Genomic DNA, 25,327 nt, shown 5'->3' on the forward strand with positions numbered 1-25,327 from the left:
AGGATCACTATGAGTTTGCCAGCCTGACCTCCATATGAGTTCGAGGGCAACCGGAGCCACATAGCAATACTCTGTCTCAAAAACAAACAAAAACAAAAAAATGAATTCATCATGGATTAATTGATCAATTAATTTAACAAGGCACTTATTCTTATGACTGGAAACTAGAAATATACACTGTTTAATTGTTGTGATGTACCGTATATGTTTTGTATGAAGAAATTGCTGCTAAAACGGTTGGGAATCAGATGGTGATAGGCTGTAATAATATGTTTACAAAACACAGTGTGGTCATTGTCTTTTTCTCTATTTTTAAAACTTTCAGTCTGGTGATTGAAAAATAAAATCTTGGGTGTAAACATCTGGGAACCTTTTCTGATTATATTATTGTTTTAATAGTGCTGTACCACAAAGTTTCCAATTTTTACGATTTAGAAAATAAATTTTTCTTTTATTTATCTATTCGTTGTATTTCTAAATTGTGCAAGTTCACTTATTTTGTTGTCTCTGTAGGTGTGGTAAGGCCTTGTTGTGTTGTGGCAGGAGAGAGTGAACCCGAGTTTTAGTGTAGGGCGGATGTTCCTGTTGTGCAGGATGGAGTAGGAGTCCATGCTTGGAAGCTGTGCTTCGTGAGAGCCAGTCTAGCACGACCTACACCCAGGAAATGTCTTTGCTGGCCGTGTGGGTGAAGAGCCCGAGGACCTCTGCTCCACCTGTTGTTCATGGACATCCGGGGTGGAGAAGCACACAGACCCTGGGGGAAGAGGGTGCATATGTGTGAATGGCCAGTGGATGGGACCTCCCTGCATCCATATTTGTATGAGTGGCCTCTAAGAATTTTGTCTATGGGTCCTGGGCTCTTGATATGACACCAGTCCTCAGGGTTGGGACTGGAAATTGAAAGTCAGTGTCCCAGTGCTAGGGAGGAGACAAGGCAGGGACCAGACTAGGGACCCCTGCAGGTGTTAAAACAAAAGCTTACTTACAGTAACTGAGCTGTACACAGGGCTAGGCCAGCAGAAGGGGCAGGAATATAGCAGGGTGGGTATCAGAATGAGCTAGAAACCCCGGTCCTGTGATGCAGGTTATAAACACTGGGTAATATTGATGTTGATTGTTGGAGCTAAAACTGCCACGGGCCCATAAGGGTGACAAGATTTCAGTAACAGGAGAAGCAAAATCACAGGGACAGCAGAAACAGGCTGGGTTTGATCACCTTTTATTTGCATTAAGTATCTTTTAAGGGGAAAATCACTTCCACTGTTAATCAGCAATCATGTAGCTGGTGTTCTTGGCCCGGGCAGGCGTCACGAGGTGCCAGGAAGTGCTGATGCCTGACAGCAGCGCCTTCGACAGGGAACTGCTGCTGAAACGAGCGACTTCTGTGTCGAGTAAATGTGCTCTCTTGCAAAAAAGCAGGATGTGAAAAAGCATGTTAGGCATGAGAATTCTAATGTCACCACAATGCAGGCAAGATTATCCTGCTAGAAGTTTGGTTTCTGAGCAGGGTAAGAGGAAGCAAGGAAATGCCTCCTTATGGTACATTAAAATGAAAACCTTCATGTTTCATTACTTCCTTGCAGTCATATTGGCATGTTTTTGGTTGCAGTCAGTTGACATTCACTAGCATAAGAAGCGGGAAGACTTTATGGGACCCGTACCCGCAATGGAATGATGAATTGAACATGTGAGATTTGAACAGACAGAACCAGAGCTAGAAGTTGTTTTGTTAGTTTTTGAAAGTACTGGAGATTGAACCAAGGGCCTTACATCTCTGCCTTTTTAAAAGACTTTATTTTGAGACAGGGTCTTGCTAAATCACTGAGTTGCTGAGTCTAGGCTCAAATTTGTGGTCCTCCTGCTTCAGCCTCCCAAAGTGCTGGGATTACAGGCCTGTACTATCGTGCTTGGCTCTTGTCAACTTTTGTATCTCAGCAAGAAAGGATTAGATTATCCTTGTTCCAATCAAGTCTCTGTCTCTACTGGAGCCAGGACATGCAGGGTTATTATGTTGTATACTTGTGGCCCTGGACTCTACCTCTGTGTGCTGGGGGCTATTCTCAAAGCAGAAGAAGTCAAAAGCTAGATTAGCTTCCCAGGAGTGAAACACTGCATCCCTTGCTGGTTTAATCACCCCTTTTCTTTTGCCTTCTTTCTGCTCACTCTTTCCCAGTTACCCATGTAGAAAGAACCCTGTTTTCCTGTCTGCCTACCGAAGCAGTTTTTCTTGTAGAGCAAAATCCCAATGTGAGCAGAGGTGCCACATGTAGAGGTGGTGTCACAGCACAACCAACCGTGGGTGACATGGCATCTCATGTTTCATTGCAATTCTTCTTGATATTTTACAGCCTAAATTTAACTCCTGTTGATTTTCCATCTGCATGATTGGGGAAAATGAAGAAGAAATGAAAGGAAAATACATTTGAAGGGAAAGACAAGAGTGTTTGTTACATACCAGTGATGAGTAAAAGTGAGGATGTAAATGATGGCTATAGCTTTCGGTTTTGCATCTGTACACAAAGCCTATCCTGTTTGTCTTCAGAGGTCATATTGCTCTTACCTTCTGAAGGGATCTTGGCTTCTGAGGGCTTTGCTCCTAGCATGCTGCCTCAGTTCTCATCCTGAGCATCTGAGACCTGGTATTTAACCGTGTGCAATTGTGGTGTCTACCACTAACAACACTGCTTGGCAGTACTAGCAGAGCCTCCTGGTGACTCCCCTAAGGGTTTTCCTGGTCTTCCTAGCCGCAGAGGTATAGGAGAAACTTCTCTTCCCCTTGATGACCAGGGAAAGTCATTTCAACCAATTCTATAGCCGCTACTTTCGCTAGTTTTTCTTCTGTTATGAGGATATGATACTGAATGTGACATACCCAGCTTGCAGTAGTACAGTTATTAGTTTATCTCTCGGTATAAGTTCTTCCTCCTGAGTACCAGATATAGGTACATAAAGTCATTCCAGAGTTTTCAAGACAAGAAGCAAGACACAGAGCAGGTGAAAGACGCTGCCTGCACCACTGTCAGCCATTTGGATGCCACATCCAGTGTGCTGTAGAGGTGGGCGAGATGGCAGATGTTGGTGGGTGCCCACAGCCTGTTTTGTGTACTGCAGGACAGTGCCCTGGTTCCGCTTTTAGCTGGGGCAGTAGTGTGCACCTCAAGCCTTAAGAAGTTGTTACCTCCTCCCGTTTGGTGAGTGGAGCAATGTAGGCACTGACCCCTCACCCTGGTAAGTGAGTCTGTAGTTTAGAAACATGTGATTTCTGTGAGGCACTCAGTAATCTCTGGGAGAGGTGCTGGCAGAGGCAGAGTTAGAAGTGGTGTTTGTCATGGGAGAGCCACTGCCATTTCAGTAATGCGGAGGGCTTGGTTTAACTTGCAGGAGAAGAGGTCTTGAATGCTGGGCTCAGGCAAATGGGTCCTCTGCAGTTGTAGCAGCTCTTGTCTTAGTTACTTTCTCAGCCCTGGGAAAAAATACCCAACATCCACAACTTCCAGGAGGAGAGATTTGTTTTGTCTCAAAGTTTCAGTCCATGGTTAGCCCTAAGGCAGAAAGGACCTGGTGGGAGGGCCTGGCCAGCTCAAAGGATGGCAGATGGCAGCCCGGAGACGGAAAGAGAAAGGAGTGGGAAGGGGAGGCCCCTTCCAGGTCAGCCCTGGTGATGCCTCCAGCCCCAGGCCTGGCTGTTAACTGCCCAACCAGCCTTCAGGATGGTGGCCTCATTTCCAGCCACCTTCCACACACTTGAGACTTTGGGGAAAGATGTAGATTTAAGCCATAACAGCCCTGTTGCAAGAGAGCAATTCAATTAGCTGTTCCTTGATACTCCCTGTCATTTAGCTTTTTATCTTCTCAAGGTCATTGACTAAGGCACAGAAAAAAAAGACAATGGGCTCTCCAAACCCTCTAAGAAGCGTTTCTTACAAAATTAATAATATGTTCTGTAAGTTCTCAAAATCTATGCAAGATTCTTAGCCACATCCAGTGAATATACTTTGAACTTTTTTTTAATCTCAGTTGACTCAAATTTTTTAATTATTCATTTCATATTTTGTAGTTCCTTGAGTATAAAAGAGCTCGTTTCAAAATGTCTTTTTTATTTTATACTTTAGAACGGTAATGTGCTATATAGCCTGTGTGTGTGTGTGTGTGTGTGTGTGTGTGTGTGTGCATGTATCTCACATGTATTGTTTCTTGAGCATAGAAAATATCCAAAAAGACATCCACCTGTTAACGATGATTAATTTGCGGTCACTGGGTTAAGGGAAAGGAAGAGAAGAGTTGGCATTTAGAAGCAGCTTTTCTTTTCTTTTTTAAAAAATTGTATATTGATATTTTATATTTTGTTAAGAATGTACTTTAGTTAATGTGAAAGATGCTAGGACATGATTTTTGCCTCTTAAGGTTAGGAGAGATGATCTCAGAATGATTAAGCACTGGTAAGAAATCTTATATAAAGTATCTGTGCTCTCAGCAAAAAGCATGTGTTGTGTTTATTATTTGACTGTATGTATTTGACTGTCAGATCTTACTGAAAATCATTGTAATTGTTACTTTTTCATATAATGACTCTTAGGTTGAATTTCTTTACCTTTCCATCAACATAAAATTTTCATTTAAAACTTACTCTATAATTTAAAAGTGGTAACAGTGTATCCTAATCTGAAATGTCTGTAATTCAGAGGTCAAATTGCAATAAGGAATTGCAGGAGGAAAGGCTTCAACGTGTTATTTTCCTCTGTTAATTTTAGGTTTCATGTCTGGGCATCTGATAGGGACACAATACTATGCAGGACTTGAAACTAGAAATATAAGGGCTTGTTTTCCAAAGTTCAGTCTTGGAAGCTGCCAGTTTGCTTTATTCCAGGCTGTTTATTAGTAGGTGCTGATTTTGTCACTTTTAAAAGAACAGTTTATTCTTTCTTTTATAAGAATAAATTTATTGCTGTGCATAGTGATACACGCCTGTAATCCTAGCACTTGGGAGGCTGAGGCAGGAGAATCTTGGAGAGTTAGTTCAAGGCTAACCTGAACTACACAGCGAGACCTGGTCTCAAAAAACAAAACAAAAAAGAAAAAATGTAGTCAGGTATATAAGTAAGTAAAAGGCAATATATAATAAATGTACAACTTCATACGTTTTCTCAAAATGATCGTGATTTACTATTTACAAAAATAAAAGGCTAGCTACAGATGGGAAAATGTTTGCAAAGTAAATATCTGGCAAACGCTTTGACCCAAAATATGTAAAGAGTTCTCACAAATAATAAATAATAAGAAGACAAAGAATCCTGTCAAAAAAATGGATAAAGGATTAGAACAAGAAGCCACAGAGTGACAGGACATTGCACATTCACTAGAATGGCTACAGATGAAATCTAACCATGCAGAGTTTTGTCGGCATGGGTAGAACCGAAAGTTCCAGACATTGCCAGTGAAATGGCATAGCCACTTTAACAGTGCTAAATTGTTTGTAATTTAAATGTATTCCTTATGAACTATAAATTCCATTCCTAGGTATACATCCAAGAGAAGTGAGAACATATATCCACAGAAAGGCTAACGTTCACAGCAGCATTATTCAAAATGATTTTAATTTGCTTCTCATGCATAATTAGTAATGTTGAATATTGGCTCATGTGCTTGGTTGCTATCTGTATTGTTTTATGTGTTGACATCTTGCTCTTTTAAAATTAATTTGCTTGCTTTATTATTACTGAGTTATGAGAGTTTGTTGTATGCTATATTCTGAATACCAGTCTGGTATGTGTTTTTTAAATAATTTTTCCCATTTTATGGCTTCTTTTTATTTTTACAACAATGTCTTTTGAAGGACAGAAGACCATTTTGATTTTTTTTTTTCTTTTATGGTTTATACTTTTTTTTTTTTTTTTTTTGGTACCGGGGATCGAACTCGGGTCCTTGCGCTTACGCAGCTGGTGGCGAAACCACTGAGCTAAATCTTGGCTTTTTAATGTCCTATCAGACAATTCTTTGCCTAACCCAAAGTTACCTTGCCTGTGTGTGTGTGTGTGTGTGTGTGTGTGTGTGTGTGTGTGTGTGTGTTACTGGGAATTGAGCCCAGGGCTTTCACAGTGAGCTACATGCTATATCCCCACCCCTTTTTAAATACTTTTCAGTCAAGGTCTCACTAAGTCACAGACTTTCCTGGGGTGGGCTCAAACTTGTAATTCACCTGCTGATTATAGCCATACATTGCCACACCTGGCTCAGTGATTTTACACTAAATTTTCTTCTAAAAGTCTTGGTTTTAGGATGGAGGGTCGGGGATGTAGCTCAGTGGCACTGCACCTGCTTTTTTTTTACCTGAAAAAAAAATTTGAGGATGGACATTTACCTCTGTGTTCTATTTGGAATTAAATTTTGCATATAAAGAGATGTCTGGGTTGGTTGAATTTATTTTTTAAAATTGTTTATGGTACCAGGAGATCGAACTCAGGACCTTGTGCTTGCGAGGCAGGCACGGTTGGCACCACTGAGCTAAATCTCTGGCCCTTTATTTTGTTTTGTTTTGTGTTTTTACATGTGGATATTGAAATGTTCTAGTAGTGTTGGTGAAAAGGTTTTCTTTCTGCACCGAATTGTTAAAAATCAGTTGATCATATACACATGTTTATTTCTGCTGTCTCTTTCTTTGGTCTGTCCTTTAGCCAGTACCACACTGTCTTATTAATGGTAGCTTTACAAGTCTTGAATCAGATGAGTCTTCCAACTTTGGTTTCAAAATTTCCAAAATTTGTTTTAATTTCCCTGTTTTTCCATGTGAATTTTAGAATCATCCCATGGAATTAAAAAGAATAAAAATAAAAAGTACTGTAGTTTTGGTTAAAAGTACTTTGAATTTGTAGATAAATTTAAGGAAAAGCAATATCTTGACTATATTGTCTCTCAGTCTATGAGCATGGACTATATCTCCATTTACTTAGGTCGTCTTGGATTCATCTTTTATTTATTTAATCAGTGTTTTATCATTTTCAAGATAGTTTTTTGACTCTTTTTTTTGGCAGTGCTTGTGATAAAAGCTGGGGCAGTGATGGCAAACCTTTTAGAGGCTAGTGCCCAAACCACAACCCAAAGCCTACTGATTTATCGCAAAGTGCCAACGCAGCAATGCTGCAATGAAACCTGAATACTGAGGTTTTAGTTTAGCAAAAACAACTTGTACAGTGACATCTTTTGCCTTAAAAGAAGAACAAATAACACATGTGCCATAGGTTCACCACCCTGATAGGGCCTCACGAACGCTAGCACCAGCGCTACCACTGAGTTACCTCTGCAGGCCTGAATATCAGAGTGGATCTAAGCAATTTATTAACACAGTATTTGAGTATTTAACCTCAGCTTGGTAAGAGTAAAGACTCAAACAAGATGAGGGGGTTGCAACTAAATCCTCATTCTTCCTATTACAGTGTGTTTTGGAATACAAATCTTCAGCATAAATTTAGACTTAACCCTTTGTATCTCATGTTTTGGGTGCTATAGTAAATGTGTCTGGCTATTGGATCTATCTGTGTGCCCTTATCAATTACAGTAGACTTTCTTATGTCAATTCTTTGGGATTTTTGTCTATAGATAATCATATTTCCTGGAATAAACAGTTTTATTTATTTGTCTCTTCTCATTCTACTGTATATTTTTTGCTTCTTTTTCTAAACTAGGCCTTCAGTATAATATTAAGGACAGTCTCCCACCAATTAAATACCATGTTAGCTGTATCTGTTGTTGTTTTTGTTTTTTTTTTTAGCTGTATCTGTTTTAAAGATGCTGTTTTTTGGGGTTAATTTTCTGTTTTTGTTTGTTTGTTTCTTTGTTTTTCTAGTATAGTAAGAGGGTTTGTCCTGAATGGATATTGATTTTGTCAGATGCTTGGGGGAGCAGTTGGGGTCGAGACAGGGTCTTGCTATGTAGTTCAGGCTGGCCTTGAACTCACTGTGTAGCTCAGGCTGGCCTCGAACTTGTAGCAATCCTCCTGCCTCAGCCTTCTGAGTGCTGCGATTACAGGCAAGTAACACTATGCCCAGAATTTGTCAGAGTTTTTTTAAAATTTCAATTGAAGATAATATGGTTTTTCTTCTCTAATTTGTCGATATGCGGAATTATATTAATTCTTTGAATGTTGAATTGGCTTTGCATTTCCAGGATAATCTCCACTTGGTTGTGATATGAACTCCCTTTTATATATTGCCAGGTTTAGTTAGCTAAGACTTTGGTAAAATTTCTTGGCCAGTGTTCACAAAGAATATTAGATTTCTGGTTTTCTTTTCTCTTAATCTCTTTGTCTGGCTTTGGAATGAACTTTTGGTACTTGGTATTACTGGTCTTATGAAACGTTTTGGGAAGATTTTCCTCCAGTCTGGACTCAGCTGGTTAGTATAGTATGAATATCCTTCATAGAAGACAAAAGAGAAAAATAAAGAAAATAGATCTACTTGATTTTTATAAAAAGGAGGAAGTATTGGGATCAAAGGTTTATAGGAGGAAATGACACTTCAAAGTTAAATCTTTTTATATATTTTGGCACTTCAAAGCTGCTATTTTCCAAATGAGAATAGGAATTGAGAAAATCCTAACTCACTAAACCAAATGAACTTGACTGTATTTTAAATTAGTACTGTGCCCACATTAAAGAGGACAAAAAGTAATCTAAGTAATTTATTAACACAGTATTTCAGTATTTATGCTCAGCTTGGGCAAAGCTGAGAGGGAGGCTTTGAAAACCAATCTTGAACTCTTTCTACTATATTTATGTTTTATACTTATATGGCCAAAGTACTTCTGGGACATTTTTAGGTATATTGAGGATGGGTAAATGTTTTGAAGTTGTTGGAGGAAGGATTTTCCCTGAGGAAGGAAGAACATACAAATATGGGATGGAGGAGGCAATATTAAATATTAAAGGGATAAGTTGGAATTGAGTGTAAATTCTTTATCTTAAACCAATACCTATATGTGCATATATGTGTCCATATATATAATATGTGTAATATATATGTATATATGGACTTAAACACACATTTATATGCATACGTATGTATGTGTGCATATATACATATATACTGGTGTCTTGGTTACTTTTCTTGTTGCCGAGACAAAATATCTGACACCCAAAGTTAAAGGAAGAGTTTATTTGGCTCACAGTTTATAGAGGTTGCAGTCCGTGGTTGGCTGGCTCCAAGGCAGGGTGGCATGGCAGAGGAGAAACAGTTTATAGCAGGTAGAAGGTAGCGAACTACTAGTGGCATTGGCAGCTTCTTTCTGCCCCTTTTATATTCTATCTAGGGCACTCATTTTAGGGGGGGTGCCAAACCAATCAGTGGATTAATTTAGTAATCACACACCCTTAATCCCAGCACCCTTAATCCTAGCATTGCACCATGAATCAATCCCAGTGTCACACACTCTAGCTCCAGACACCTCTGAAAAGCCCCACCTAAGACTGTATGAGGCTTTGGGGGCAGATCTAGACACAAACCGAAACATACTCATATACCATTATATACTGTAACAACTGGTATATATACAGTACATACATTTCCTAGCTGAGTCCCGAAAAAAAGCTAAGAAGCAAGGAACACACTTAACTCCAAAATCTTACTCTCTATTATGTTCCCAACTCAAAGGAATCAGTTGTGAGAGAAATAGTTGGTTCCAGGCTGGGCAAGGTATATTTCAGGTGAGCATGGAATTTTTTTTAATGTTAAAAACAAGTGGTTTTTTGATGTTGTTGTTTTTAATGTTAGCATCTCACAAGAAGCCTGTTGGTATTTTCCCTATCTAAAATCAGTAATAATTTAATCCTCAAATAAGTGTAATAATGAACCATTAAAACACCAGTTAATCCATAATTAAAATAAACTGGTGGATAAGTGAATGAATTCTAAGCAATAGAGTTGAAAATTAGCATGGTAAGATTAGGGAGGGCAAGAATCGTCACAAAATTGGGGGACCTGTAAATGAGGAACAGGGTCCAACATCCTGAAACCTCTCCCAACAGGCTATGTGTGATTTGCAAGGATAAAATAGTGATTATATTGTTGGGGAGATCCAACAATAATCTGGGCAGATGGTCACTTTGAGACTCCAGATGTGACACCTGGAGGGCATGCAGGATTGTTTCCTGTGAAGTATTCTGGCCAAGATTGCATAGCCTGAGCCTGGTCTGGAGGAGACATCAGGTAAATCTAAAACGAGCCATGTCTGCAGGAGGTCTGTGTTCTTAGGTTAATGCCTGGAAAGGTGAAGAAAGGCTGAAAGTATTGCAAATTAAAGGAAGCTTAAGACAGAACCGCAAACTGTGCTGCCTGACCCCAACTAGATCCTGTGCCAGATATTACTGGGACAATTGAGAATTGAAGTACAGACTTAGTAGAGGAAAATATTAGAACATGGTCAAATTGGCTGAAGTTGATATCTCTGCTTTGTTTATAAAGCAGATTATCCCTAAGGAAATGAACATTGAAGCAGAGGCGCAAAGGGCTCTGATGTGTCTAGTTTATCCTCTGCTGGCTCAGGAAAAAACAATCAGTGTGTGTCTGTGAAAGTCAGGACAGTGGGAGCAGACACACGTACACAAATGACAAAGCGGGTGACTTTAATAAATGCGATTGGGTATTGTTGTCTTCTTGTATACTGTTTGCAACTTTTCTGTAAGTTTAAAATGATTCCCAACCAAAATATTTAAAACACTTAAAAATATCTGACCTTTATTTATAGACTTTGTTCACTTACAAAGAGCTTGGTTCTTTGTGTGGAACGAGTGTGGAATGAACACGTTTATAGTGTTTTCGCATGTTCAGTGATATGTGTCTGAAAGCCACCCATTGCTGAATGTGACAGCAGTTTATAGAAAATAAATGGGTCATTCTGTGCATTGTTGGAATCTAAAACTGAAATTTTATTCCATTGATAACATCAAGTTTTTAGGACTATGTATGAGCTGTGCGTCTACTAGTCTTCAGGTTAGCATTTTTATGACATCTTTTCAATAAATTTTGGATTATTTTACATAAAGAGTTTAATTGTTATCATCTGATTATTTAGATTATCTTGTTTTGTGTGTGTATGTGTGTTGTTTTTGGTGAGACAGGGTCTTGGTATGTAGCCCAGGCTGGCCTCGAACTCACAGTGATCCTCCTGCCCCAGTGCTGGGATCACAGGCGTGCTAGACCATGCCTGGCTAGATTATCTTGTTTTAAAACTCAGAAAGATTTCCATGATTTAGCCCTAAGAGTAATTATTCATTTGTTCATAGTGTTTATTGAATGCCTACGATGTGCCAGCCCCTTCCTAGGCACCAGACAAAACATAATTCTTGCCCGCTTGGGTTTCACTTTTCTGAGGGAGGACAGGCAGAGTAAGAGAAATGAATGTTACTTGGTAGCATTGGAGAAAAACCAGAGAAGGGACTTAGGGAATACTGGGAGCAGATGTGTTGTAGTTTAAGTGAATTTTTAAATACAGTGGATTAGAAGGATTTTGCCTGAAGACATTTGAGCACAGATCTGAAGATAGGGAGGGTGATGCCTGCAGAGATAGTCTAATGGAAGGAGTTGTCAGCCAAAGAGCAGGTACAAAGTCCTTGAGGCAGAGATGGGCCTGGCCTGTAAACAGCTTAGCAAGGGGTCAGCAAGAAGAGGGTCGTGGGAGCCAAAGTTTATGCCACTTAAGAAAAAAACCTTTGGCTTTTGCTGGGCATGGTGGCACAGACCTGTGATCCCAGCACAAGGAAGGTTGGGACAGGAGGATTAGTTCAAGGCCAGACTGGCTATACAGCAAGCTCAGTGCCAACCCAGACTACACAGTGACACCTTGTCTCAAAAGCCAAAATCAGTTACTCTTAAATGAATCTAGAAGCCACTGGGGAGTGGGAGGAGCTGATAGTACATTACATGAATTATGTGTTAGGCTCATTCTGGCTGCTTTGATGAGAAGGGAATGAGGTAGGGCAAAGACGGAAGTCTGGAGGTCAGTACTAAACTATGCTAAAAACCCAAGTGAGAGATGGTGAGACTGACCATAATAGCTACTGTGTAGGTGGTGAGAGGTGGTCGGGTTCTGGACATACTTTATGGGCGGTCACTAGTATATGCTGTTGGATTAGAGGGAAAGAGTAAGAAGTTGAACTTTAGAGGTGAAGGGTGAGAGAAGGAGCCAATAAAAGGCTGAGAAGGAGCCGCCAGTGAGACAGGGTGAAAGAAAGGGAGAGCCTAGGAGCCAGGGAGGGAAAGCTTATCAGGGGCTGAAGTTCTGCCAGGCGCTGCTGATAGGTTAGAAACAATGAGAACTGACTGGCTTTGGATTTAACTGTCTGTAGGTGATTGGTCACTTTCATGTTTCAGTGGCGGGAGTGGAGTAAAGGTCTAATTGGAGAGAGCACAATTTGAAGGGAAGCACAACTCGCATAAAGGGAGTATGCATCTGTGACATTTTGCCACAAAGGGAATCAAAAGAATTAACCTTGGTTGTTTGTTTTCTAGTAATTGGACATGGATCTGCCAGTGACTTTGCTTTATCGGAAGGAGCAAGTTAATGATGTAGAAGAGGGAAGTGAGGCTTACTAGAGCAGCGACCTGGCATATGAATGAGCAGGGGAATAGTGGTGGAGTTAGACTTCCATGTGTCCCTGGAGCTAGGGTAGAGGATATAGACTCAGGCTGGTAGGCAGCTAGCTCCAGAGATTCTGGATCTTCTTTCCTGATTGCTTGTGTAGGAATCAAGGTCAGTATTAAAGTGGTACAGATCTTATGTGGCCTTCGATTTCTTTTTCTCCTGATGCTTTTCATGACATGATCTACCATGAGCCCTGGGAAGCCACAGGATGATTATAAAATGCTTATTAAAATTTTCTTTCTTTTTGGTACAGGGGATTGAACTCTGGACCCTGCGCTTGCCAGGCAGGTGGCAGAACCACTGAGCTAAATCCCCGGCCCCTAAAATTTTCTTGCAGAAAATTGCCATTTTTTTATTATATAGTGTAACTGTCTACTTTGTATAAACTTAGAGAGAGACTCCTAAACTTCTTTCAGAACTAACTGGGAATTTTTTTTCTCATTGATCTTCAAGCCAAAGAGCGTAACTCATTCAAAGTTCCTTAGAATTTACCCAGCACAATTTGCATGTTAAGTATACGAAAGTCAACTCAGAGGCCCAAGGAGGGGTAGCACAGTCTGGTGTTCAGCTGTCTGTGTCGTTCTAATTTATATAATTTAGTATTGAAAATCAGTTTTATTGCATTTGTGTGTATACATTTAAACTTACCCCTTTGACAACAAAAGTGACTTACTCTAAATTAGAGGCAAGGAAAGCATGACATTAAAATGTATGTTAAAATATATAACTAAAATGTCAGGGTCAAAATGGGAACTTTGTCTAAATTGTCTAACTTAGTCCCTGAAAATTACATTGCATATTGTAATTATAATGTCCTGAAATCATTTCACAGCATTTGTTCTTGGCTGAGTTTACATTACAATGAAAATGATAAATGTCTCTAATTTCTCATTTTTGATGGCTGAGTATTACTCCATTTTATAAAAAACCCCACATTTTCTTGATCCAGTCTCCAGTTGATGGGCATTTGGGCTGTTTCCAAGTTTTAGCTATTACAAACTGTGCTGCTATGAACATGGGTGCATATATATCACTGTGATATGATTCTTTTAATTCTTTGGGGAAGATCCCCAGCAGGGGAATAGCTAGGTCAAATGGGACTTCCAGTCCTAGTTCTTAGAGGTATCTCCATACTGATTTCCACAGAGGTTGCACCAGTCTACACTCCCACCAGTAGTGGAGCAGGGTTCCTTTTTCCCCACAGCCCCACCAGCATTTGTTATTGGTTGATTTCATGATAGCACCCATTCTTTCTGGAGTGAGGTGGAATCTCAGTGTTGTTTTCATTTGCATCTCTCGAATGACCTGTGATGCTGAACATTTTTTCGTATGTTTATTTGCCATTTCTACTTCTTTGTATGAGCAATGTCTGTTCATTTCAGATGCCCATTTTTGGATTGCTAAATGGATGCACATTGAGGCGATACTCTTAAGTGAAATAAATAGGACACACGTGTAAATACCAAATAGTTTCTCTAGTGTGAGAAACTGAAAGTATAAATAAGAACTAAAGGTATAATAGATAATGTGAAATAGGAAAAGGGGCAAAGGGGAAGGGGAAGTTGGAGGGGGAGGAGAAAGGAAAGAATGGGTGGAATTAATATGAGAAAATGAAAAAAAGGGAACAAAGTCTTTGTAAATAGGGAGGGATGGAGGGGTTGAAGGGAGGGCAGGGGAAGGGAAAAAAAATAAGAACCAAGAGAGTATGTAAAGGTAGATATCTCCAATGATGAATGTTATTATATTGTAGACCTAAAATGTACCAATAAGATGATATACAAAAAAAATGAAAATGGTAAAGCTGGATTGATTATATGTTATTTTACATTTCTGGCACTTGATTGTATCTGTAGATTACATTACTATTCTAAAATGGGTGGAGAGCCAAACATGGTGGTGCACACCTGAGGCAGGAGGATTGCTGGGAATTCAAGGCCAGCCTGGGCTAGGTAGCGAGTTCAAGGCCAGCCTGAACTGTACAGCAAGACCCTGTCTCAAAGAAACAAGCCAAACAAACCAAAACAAAATGGGTGGAGAAAAACGCTGGTACTCTAGTTTGCTCTTTCCAGTTGTCTTTTTCCTGCTCTTCCTGCTCCTGCTTCTTTGTCTAAACATTCTGGTAATTTAGAACTGGTAAAACCAGAGAGTCAGCATCCAAAATACACATAAAATTTCTATGAAATGGTGAGAAAAGGGCAAACAACTTGGGAGGAAAATGAGTAAAAGGTATATGTACACATTTCATCAGAGGAAGCATGAGTTAGCCAGTAGACCGGAAGAAATGCTTAGCATTATTAATCAGCAGGAAAATGCAAAGTAGGACTATAATTAAATGCCATTTTCTATCCTAAAGTTAACAAATTGGTGTTATTAAATGTTGGAGGGGATGTGGATTAGCATGGACTGACTGCTGCTGGTGTGATTATAAATTACCAAACACTTTGGAGGAAATAAAAATTAGTATCATCATGAAAAATTGAATATAACACATGCTTCTTGATTCAGGCATATACTCCCGTACTTCTGAGAAACTGTGGTGTGTGTGGGTCAAGAGACACCTTCCTGAGCTGGATGTGGTGGCGCACCCTGTGATCCCAGCACTTGGGAGGCTGAGGCAGGAGGATCCTGAGGCCAGCGTGGGCTACACAGTGAGTTCAAGGCCAGCCTGGACTACATCCTGAGACCCTGACTCAAAAAAAAAAAAAGACACTTTCCTAACAGAAATGTTTATAATAGCAAAACAAAAATATGATCTCTTGATGAGGATGAATAATTAAACTGTGATACATTTACACACACAGTATTCTTCTGCAGGGAAAATGGATGCACTGCAGCCACAGGCAGCAATGTGGATTAATTTTAGAAACATAGTATTGAATGAAAACATCAAATCCTATGAGAGGAGCTGTTTGATATAATTTTTTTTTGCAATTGGAAACAAGCAAAATGGCACCCAGGATTGTTGAGAGATGTGTAAATATGTGATATGCTTTTTTAAAAAAGTGATAAAAATAATGGATTGCAGAGGGTGGAGGGATGAGAGGACGACAGGTGTGCGGTGGAGGGTGGCAGATCGACAGAGCAGCACCACTTGCTTACACTTATTTGTTGAGTTGGGTGGCAGGTACCCACATGTCCATTCTCATTTTGTTCCAAATATAACCAAACATGTTACAGATACTTATTGTATGTAGCAGTTAATGTGTTAAAAAATAATAAAGCCATACTCCGATATCACAGTTTAGAAGGCATGTCCTCATTTCTTCCTCTTCCCCTATGGCCAGTTGAATTCCTAAAATACTGTCGTTCTCAGTGTTTCAGTATTAAAACCTTCTGTCTCATTAGGCTAGCATGTGTCTGACACTTGATAAGTCAATAGTAGAAACTTGTTGGATAAATAATTGAATCAATGATTTGAGGAAATGATTGCTTATTTTTTAGTAGGTCATCTTATAAAGAATATCTTTCCACTGCTAACTAGGTTCCTATAAAATAAGAACCCAGCCAGGATGTAAGATAGATATCAAAATAAGACTATCATTGGATAGTTTTTTGAATAATTAAATGATTTTGAGGGGGAACTATGGTAATAATATGATTAAAGAGATTAACAAGTAGAGCTATATGACACAAAGTAGTTGCTTAGAAAAGCAGACTGTTGCCCTTCGGGGGCTGAGGCAGGACAATAGCCGTGAGTTTGAGGTTAACCTGGGCTATATATACATAGTTCAGACTAAATAGTGAGACCCTGTATCAAAAAAAAAGAAAAGCAGACTTGTTAAAGATGAAGGTATTCCTAGGTGCACATTAAACTTAGAAGCCTCTGGGAATTGGTCCAAGCTCCTCATTGTTTAATAAAAGAGCTTTGGGGCCAAAGAAGTGATAGACTAAAACCAGAGAACTCATTGAGAGCAGAGCTAAGAGAGATCAGAACCTAGATTTCATGGTCGGTACTGGTGTTCTCATATTGAAATACTGAATCGTAAATAAAAGAAACATTTAAATATTCAATGTATTTGGCAAATAACTTGAAGCTGGAGTATGATCTTTGAATAAGGAAATGACTTTTCTGATTTTAATCAGCTCCAGACTACATTTCTTTTCCATGCTTGACTAATAGAGTGTACCTAGAGAAATAGCAATGTTGTTATTTCCCTTCTCTCTCTAAAACGAAGGCAGAATGAGCTGTGATGTACAAAAGGATATGGGCCTGGAAGTGCTGGGTTGGGTTTGGAATCTGGCTCTGCCACTACAGAGCTGTGTTGTCACTGAGTCCCAGCATGAGATCACTAGTCTTAGTGTCCTCACCAGTGGAATGAAGAAGTTGAACAGGATGTCTGGAGAGCTTCAAATGGCCTTATGTTTTTCATGGATTTTTTTGTTTTTTGAGAGAGTCTCAATATGTAGTTCAGGCTGGCCTTGAACTCACTGTGTCACCCAGACTGGCCTCCAATTCAAGGTGATCCTTTTGCCTCATCCTTCTGAGTGCTGGGATTACAGGCACGCACCACCACACCAGGCTAATTGCATTGATTTTAATAATTGATTTTTATCTATCTGAAAGTGATCTTATGTGTTCTATTACTAAAGTAAGATAACAGCTATGGAGTCATTTGAATATGAATGACTCAGGATGCTGAGTCTTTTTATATTCTGAACATTAACCAAGTTTTCTTTTTCTTTCTTTTAGTACAGGAATAGTACTTCTCCAAGTCTACTTCAGGAAGAAAGTGCCTGCCATTCCTGTGGTTTCTACACAGGTTCATGCCAGCCTATAACACAGAATCAGGTCAGTTTGGGGATATTTTAATGTGTTGAAGGAGAGCCAGGGACAGAATCCTGGTTGTCTCAGCTCTGTTGCTGAGTAGTACCATGCCCACTGAGCTGTGGTGCAGATCCCCAGGGTGTCCTCCTTAGTACTGACAGCTTGGAAAACTAGGGAGAGTCACTTCCTTTGATGGCTTTTAGTTTTGTACCAAAAAAGTATATTGGAATAAATTATCTTCAATTTTAATTTTGGTTTTAAATCATTGTAACTTTTATTATAGGACCTATAAGGGATAAAAACCATGTTTTTAAAACATCATTTTTCCATTCTCTTCTGGAAAGATCTACCATGTTTCTCGAGTTGTGATGGAGTAACCCATCATTTTGGGGAATGTCCCAAGCTATGACTGCACTGGGTGTCGGAGTTCACCCAGGGGCCCTGGCTGGCTGGGGGCTGGGGGCTGGGGCTCACTGCCACTACCAAGGTCAAGAGAAAGTAGCGTATCGCTGGCCCAGGAAAAGATCAGAATTCAAAATTCAGAGTAAACTTCCTAGTGAATGTACTTGCTTCTGTACCATGGTAAGAGTTGTTAAGTCAAAGAGTAGTGATTTGAGGATTATCTACTTGTTTCTGAAGCACAGGTTTGGAACTCTTTGATCTATTGTACAGCAGTTACAGGTGCTGCAGGTGACTCATTTAGGTGATAAATGGCATTGTCAGGCCATGGTGGTGGGGGGGAGTCTGTGGCTGCCCAGGTGCCTCCACCATACTGTTGTACTTTACTTTATGGTTATTGAAAAGTTTACTTTTTAGCTGAGGTTATTAGTCCTTCAGTAATGTTCTTCAGCTTTAGAGAGGGTAACTTTCACCATGTTATGTCCATATTGGTTGCAGTTAACTCAGTGAAATTAGCTTGACCAAAAAGGGGAGGTATCAGGCTTTGGAGAGTGGCCCAAGGACACTGGCATCCAAGGACAGAGGAAAGAGGGGCTGCACAGTGAGGACCGGGGACCTGTGCAGAGTCAGGTTTCTTGCTGGTTCTCAGCAAAGTGCTTGTCTTTTGCACTCAGTCCCGTTCTTCTCCAGCTCTTTGGGGATGTCATCCTGATTCATGCTTTGTGATGGGAAGGATGATGGTCCCTCCCAAGATTTGTTCAGACTGGCAGTTCAGACTCCAAGGAAGGGCTAACTCTTAGACACCACACAGCAGATTTCCCAGGTCAGACTCAATTCCTCAGTCAGACCCCCTGGAACAACTGTGGGCTAGGGGAGGATTCGTTAAGGACTTCACATTGACTGTTGTTCCAAAGCCTGTGCTGGGGAAAGGATTTGACTTACTCTTAATGAAAATTCAGGTAACTAATAATAGCATGTAGTACTCCTTCCAAGTGCACTTGCATTTTAATTGAGATAAATATTGAGGTAAAACTGTATTTTTTAAACTGTACGAGTGAATCTTAAGTTCCAATATATTAAAAAAATTAGCAAATGCAAGAAAAGTGTAGAAATTGAAGGGCATAGTTTTAGGGTACAGGGAGTGGAAGAAAATAGGAAACCATGTTAGTGTGGGTAGAGAGGCTTTACAAGGAATGGCTAAAACAGCAGGCAAAAGAAACACTTTTTTTTGAAACAGCTTCTCACTATGTGGTTCAGGCTGGTTTTGACCTCGTTATGTTTCCCAGGCTGGCCTCAAACTGTTTCACAGTGATCCTCCTGCCTCAGCCTCCCAAGGGCTGAGATTACAGGTATGCGCCACCACACCTGGCTTTATTTTACTTCTTTGGAAAAAATATTTGAATGTAAGACAGAGTACCATTAGACTTAATCACAGCTCAGCTACAAACTGTGATTTTGAATAAATCACTTTTTTTTCAGGGTACCTCGGTTTATTTAAATCCTGGCATTGCCAAAATAGGAGAAATGTGACTCTAATCTCCATTTCCCTTGTTTCTCCCTAGTAGCAAAAGAGAGTTTGTGTTTCCTTTTATCAAATGTTAGTTTTTAGTCCCATATAGAATGCTTCAGGTGCACCTGACGTTTCACTGTGCATAGTTATTAAGAAGGTATTTTTCATAAGATATACAGGATATGCTCTCTTCATTTCCCTGGAGAAGTTCAAAACTATGAGGTCTTAGCTTATTAATGTTACTTTGCTGAACTGTATAATGGATATTAGGAAATGAGAAGAAAGTGTTCAAATGGGAAGGGGAACAAGGGAGGAGGGAGGGAGAAAGGAAGGAAGGGACAAGAAGAAAAGTGAAAATAGAAGAAAAAATGGAAACAGAGTTTTTGTACCTAGGGAGGGGAGGTGGCTTAAGGGAGGAATGGGATAAGATAAAATTTACTTAAAAATTGCTTTAATTTCATCAACTTTTCTGTGGCAACTTCTGATTGATAAACTTACCAACCATTTGTGAGGGTAGTTGTTCTTACCGTGTTTATTGGTATTGTCTCATACACTGCACCACAGGCTGCAGAGAAACACTTGCCCAGCTCAGCCCTGGCCCTCCTTCTGCGGCACCCTTCTCTATCCTCTTTTAGATTTAGCTACGCTAAATCTGTTCTCATACTTCTTATAATCAGTCTTTTCTCAACGAATTAGAGAGAGCGAGACAGACAGATAGACAGACGGCGTTATTAGGGGAATCGATTTTCTGGACCGTGGAGCCAGGAAGTCCCCCAGGGACCATCTGCAAGCTGGAGAAGCAGGTAGATGGGTCACTTCAGGCTCACTTCAGGTCGGGAAGTCTCAGGACCTGGGGGACCAGTGGTGTAACTCTCAGCCCAAGGCAGAAGACCTGAGAGCTAGTGTGAGGAAGAGAGGGTCCCACTGGTGTGATGCCTAGAGTCCACAGGCAGGAAAATCGAAAGCTCTGACGTTTAGAGGCATGAAAGAAGGGCATCCTGGCTCCACTGGAAAGGGTGAGGATTCATCCTTCCTTGACTGTGTTTTTCCTGTCCTGGTCCCCACCTGATTGGATGGTGCCCACTTCCGCTAAGGGCAGATCTTCGCCTTCCCCACTTAGCTCATTAACTCACTCCACAGTCACCTCCAGGAACACGTCTTGGGCCCACATGGGCCAGCCCAGTCTTTGCAGTTGGTGCCAAACCACATGGGCTTCCCTTTTGACAGAAGAGGAAAGGGCTTGGTGCCTGTTAAAGCATTGAGAATAATTAATGCTCTACCAGCTGTCTGAGCATCCATTAAACTGGTCAAGTTGATGCCTACCTAAAATCAATTATCACACTTAAAAAGGACTTTTGTGGTTTCTTTTGTAATCCTTGTGTTGGAAGGTGGTACAGTTGTGTTGCTGAAAGTGAGATTTGACCTTGTTGGCGTTATCTGTATGAGTTAAGGTGTAAGGTGTGTGTATAGCATGCAGAATTATGTTTCTTCCGTAAGGTTAGTTCTCTAAGAAAAGCTTGTTTTCAAAAACTATTAGATTTAGTGACTACTTCTCAAGCATATGAAAATTTTAAATTTAACAAGTGGTGTTTAATTGTAATTATTTGTGAATTACTGTAAACAGAATATACATGTTTGTAGACTGGCCTCTTGCTGGGTTTGGAAGTTGTGTCAGTCAGCTTTCCATTTCTATAACTAATATCTGAAACAAATCAACTTAAAAAAGAAAAGGCCCTGTTTTGGCTTATGGTTTCAGAGGCTTCAGTCCCTGATCATTGGGTGTGCTGCTTGGGGCCTTGTGGCAAGTAGAGACATGGGCACAGGGAACTGCACCTCTTGGCCACTGGAAACGGAAAGAGAACACAGAAGGTATGGGGTCCCACTGTTCCCTACCAGGGCATACCCAGTAACCTGACTTCCTTCCAGTAGCCCCACCTCCTAACAGGCCTGGGAGGGGCAGTGCAGCCAGGATCCAAACTATAGCACTGTAGACTATAAGGAAGTGAATATCAGTGCAGTAGGGTTTCTGTGCAGTGTACCTTTGTATTTACTGTCTCAAGAGGATTTAATCGTGGAAACTATACTTAATTTTAAGACTTGTTTGTTACATGTGATGAACTGAAAAGTGCATCCTTATTTTGGAACAAATGATGATAGTTTTTCTTAGAAAAAATATATCGTCTTGATTGTAGCAAAGAGGAGGGTAGAAGCACCATTGCTTGTATTGAGCTGATAGCTGGACATGGTAGTGCATGCCTGTAATCCCAGCATGTGGGAGGCCAGCCTGAGCTACATAATGAGTTCAAGATCAGCCTGCACTACAAAGAGAGACCTGTCTCAAAACAAACAACAACAAAAATCTCTTGTGCTGAAAGTTTTGTATGTAAATTACCTTATTTTTATTATGAAAAGTTTTGGGACCAGAGAAATTCATGGCTAAATTTTAGGCTTTAGACTCATTGATGAAAATAGTGTTATATATGGTTTAGGAAAAACATTACCCAGGAATGATAATCTGTGGAGAATATCTTCTTTCTGGAGACGTCTATTGAGAGAATTTCAAAAGTTCAGGGAAGGGGACTGAACTTTGGTGTCGTGCAGGTTTGGGATGCATGAGGCCCTGGGTTCAATTCCCATAACCTGCTTCCCTAAGAGAAAACAACCAAGTTCAGGAAAGGGAACTCAGAAAATATAAATGAGCTCATGACTACAAATAGTTAATGCTAAGTTTAAATTGCAAAGTATAAAAAGTTCTTATCAGAAAGTATAAGTTGGAAAATAAAATAGCATTACTAAACAGAGTAGAAATTTAAATCTTAATTGAATTTTTCTTAATTTCAAGAAATGATAGTGAAATTTAGGACCTGGGGGTTATAGGAATATATGCAAATGCAGAGTGCATGGCCTGCATACCCAAAGCCCCAGGTTCTATCTCCAGCACTGCCAAAAAGAAGAAAAAGGATTAAGACTCAGAAATGCTGATAATTTTAATCCTCACTTTATCTCCTGCTGTGAAACTTTGTATATAATTTTCTTTTTTCTTAGATTTTGGGTTTTTATTGAATAGAAGTTAGTATGCTTACATAATTGAATTGATTTTCAACCTGAGTATCCCTTAGTTGGCATTTGTTTGGGGGAAAATTTTGCATTGACCTGTATTGACAGTATGATAATAACTTGCGTAGGCTACTAAAATACGCGAGAGTGGTATCTTTTAGTAAGGTCTCGGACTTTTGTCATGGCATTGCTGCTTATAGCTATTTGCCTAAGGACAGATTGGCTGAGCTCATCCTCTTCATCTGAAAATGAGTTTATTAATCATACATAGAGGTATTGAGAGGTTCCTTGATAACACTGGTAAAGGGCTGAACACGATGCCTGGCATGCAGCAAGTAAATGCTAAACTTGTGTCAGCTGCCCTTGGTTTTTACAAGTGTCAATCTCAGTCATTTTTACTTCTGTAATTTTGAAGATTGGAATACAGAAAAATTAATGTTCACAGCTAAGGATCTGTATTCTTTCCTGTTCAGTTATCGGATTACGTGTTTCATTAGCATCTGAGTTTTTGAAAAGTAAAATGAACTTTGCATAAGAGGATATGAGTTTGGAATCATTGCTTAAATTGTTGACTTTGAAAGGAGAGGAAGAGGAAGTGGAGGAAATAAGTGTGCTCATTTTGCAGTTGGTCTGAGGAGCTATTTTGTAGTCACTAAAGATTTTTTTAAAAAATTAGAATATTTCCTTTTCTTTTTAAATTTTATTGATCACTGGGCCGGTTCTTCTGTGTCTGACTTGGTTTGGCTTTGTGTTGCCATAGCAGACAGGATGGGAGAAGAGGTGTCCCTTGTTTTCCCAGGCCTGTGCAGGCTGTCCTGGGGATCTTGAGTTATGGGCCCGGGGCTCACTTTGAGGAAGAGCTGTACTAAAGGGCATCTCTAGTGTGTTAATGCAGTTGTGAAATGGCTGTGGCCACTTAGTAGCATCCTAAGGAACTTAATCTCCTCCTTTTAGAAAAAGGATCTCTAAATTAAGAGAAATACAGAATTTAAGAGGAAGCCTCCTACTTGTGAATGTTGTGCCCCTCATTTGGCTAGACAGCAGGCATGTGCCTGAGCTCATTTTTTGTGCTTTATGTAAATGAAAAGGAAGACTGCTGCTCTCCTTAAAAGTTTGTAATTTGAAAAGTATTAATAAAGTGATACAGGCGGAAGACAGGAGATGGGAAAACATCTGAAGCATAAGCTCTGAAGCTGTTTTGTTAATTCTTTGTAGGCACTGGGAGAAGAACCTCAGAAAGCCTAGCCTAGAGTCATGCTTCCAAAGTACAGACTCGGGATTTCTGACCGAAGGAATGATTTTTGTGAATATGTTTGAATGTCAAATAAAATATGAGTTAATGAGTTATTTCAAAACATATTAAGGAAAGAAGTACACGTTCTTTTAAAGCTTTTTTTTTTTTTTTTAGTTTAATTATTCTGAGTTTTCTTATAAAAACTAGGATATTTTGAACTGGGTGTGGTGATGCATGCCTTTAATCCCAGCACTCTGGGAGGCTGAGGTAGGAGGATTGCAAGTTCCCATCCAGCCTAAGCAATTTAACAAGATCCAGTCTTAAAATAACAGAGAAGAAAGAAAAGGTTGGAGGTGTGGCTTGGTAGGAAGGCCCTGGGTTCCATGACCAATGCCTCTCCCACTGGCTAGTGTGACTATTTTGATTCTTTCCTCCTTCAAATAGCTAAAATTACTGATAGTCATCCTTCCATCTTCATTCTTCTTTTTTTCCTCTTCTCCATAATTTTTGAACTTTCAACTTTTGTTTATACTTGGCCTTACTACATTTTATAGGAAGTGAATCATATATCATATTTGTTTTCCTCCTTATAATTATATAATTATCTAACCCAAGAAATGTCTCAGAAAGAGCCAGGGGACTACATTTTCATAGTTACCCATGAATCAGTCATTGTTCAAAATTCAAACTCTCTTGAAATCAAAATTAAGATTTATTTTTAAAAGTTTTTACCTTCTTGTAACATTAGTAGATAATCCTAACACTTTGCATTTTCTGGGTATTGGACATTCAAGAATATTGCCTGTGTGTATGTGTACGCTTAAGGGTCATCAGAAGAAAGCTTTTACAAAATTTTATCAGCAAGCAAGCTGCCCACCATGAAAGAATGCCTCATTGTTGTAAAGGTCTTACTATAGATTTTGACTGTCGAGGAGATTAGATTTTTTTATATGGATTTACTTTATGTCCTCATTTCCTTGGATCATACTTTATGTTTTTCATTTCCTGCACCTGCTGAATAATGGCCCTATTCAAGGAACTTAGTTTTATAATGTCATGGATATATTTGAAATCCACCCACTCCATCTGAATAATAGCTAATGATAATAATAATAGTAGCTAGCATTTACTGTTTCCTCGGCTTTTCAAACATATATTACATCATTTATTCTTCCTGAGGGCCTTCTGAGATAGATTCTGTTGTTGTTATTATTATTATTATTATCCTAATTTTGTGCTGTTAGAAGCAGCAGGAGAATCAGCTTGCATAAGGTCACAGGATTAGGAAACAGCAGGGCCGGGATTCAGATTTAAGAGTCTGGTTCAGACGCTGAACCACCCTGCAAGTCTGATTCTTTGACACATGAAGAAAGATGTCGCTTACTTCTTTACGGGGCAGGAAGCATTTTTACTACACCTGTATTTAAATTTTATATTTGAAGACAATAGTCTATGACTATTCATTATTACTGGTTTTTTTTATAAGAAAGCATGTATATTTATTTATTTTTCTTAAGTTCTTTATTTTTACATTTTAGGTATACAATATGTTTACATTTATCATTGGGTGCTTGTACCTGTACATGATGTATCTTGGTTCTTATTTTTTCCCCATTACCTGTGCGCCCTTTCCTATTTACATAGACTTCATTTGCATTTTTTTTCTCATAATTTTTCCTTTCCCTTCTTTCCTTTCCCCTTCCCCTCCCATCACCCCTACCCCTTTGGACCT

At 39.6% G+C, this 25,327-nt stretch overlaps 1 protein-coding gene across 14 annotated transcripts in view; it reads left to right on the forward strand.

Annotated features, from left to right (window-relative positions):
• Positions 1 to 25,327, forward strand: part of Wdfy3 (WD repeat and FYVE domain containing 3) — a 304,615-nt gene that overhangs the window by 14,422 nt on the left and 264,866 nt on the right. For 12 of the 14 annotated variants that reach the window (XM_087199311.1, XM_087199312.1, XM_087199309.1 and 9 more), the window contains exon 2: positions 17,321 to 17,419. The exons of 1 other annotated variant lie outside the window; for it this stretch is intronic. The gene's annotated coding sequence lies outside the window, so the exon portion shown is untranslated. Of the gene's footprint in view, positions 1 to 15,135; positions 15,279 to 17,320; positions 17,420 to 25,327 lie in introns of all 14 variants that reach the window. One more of the 14 variants, XM_087199310.1, reaches the window with a different exon arrangement.

The sequence above is a fragment of the Heterocephalus glaber genome, unplaced genomic scaffold (genome assembly GCF_053883595.1).
Source record: "Heterocephalus glaber isolate CG9 unplaced genomic scaffold, H.glaber_assembly_v1.0 deba00001698, whole genome shotgun sequence".
Lineage (NCBI taxonomy): Eukaryota > Metazoa > Chordata > Mammalia > Rodentia > Bathyergidae > Heterocephalus > Heterocephalus glaber.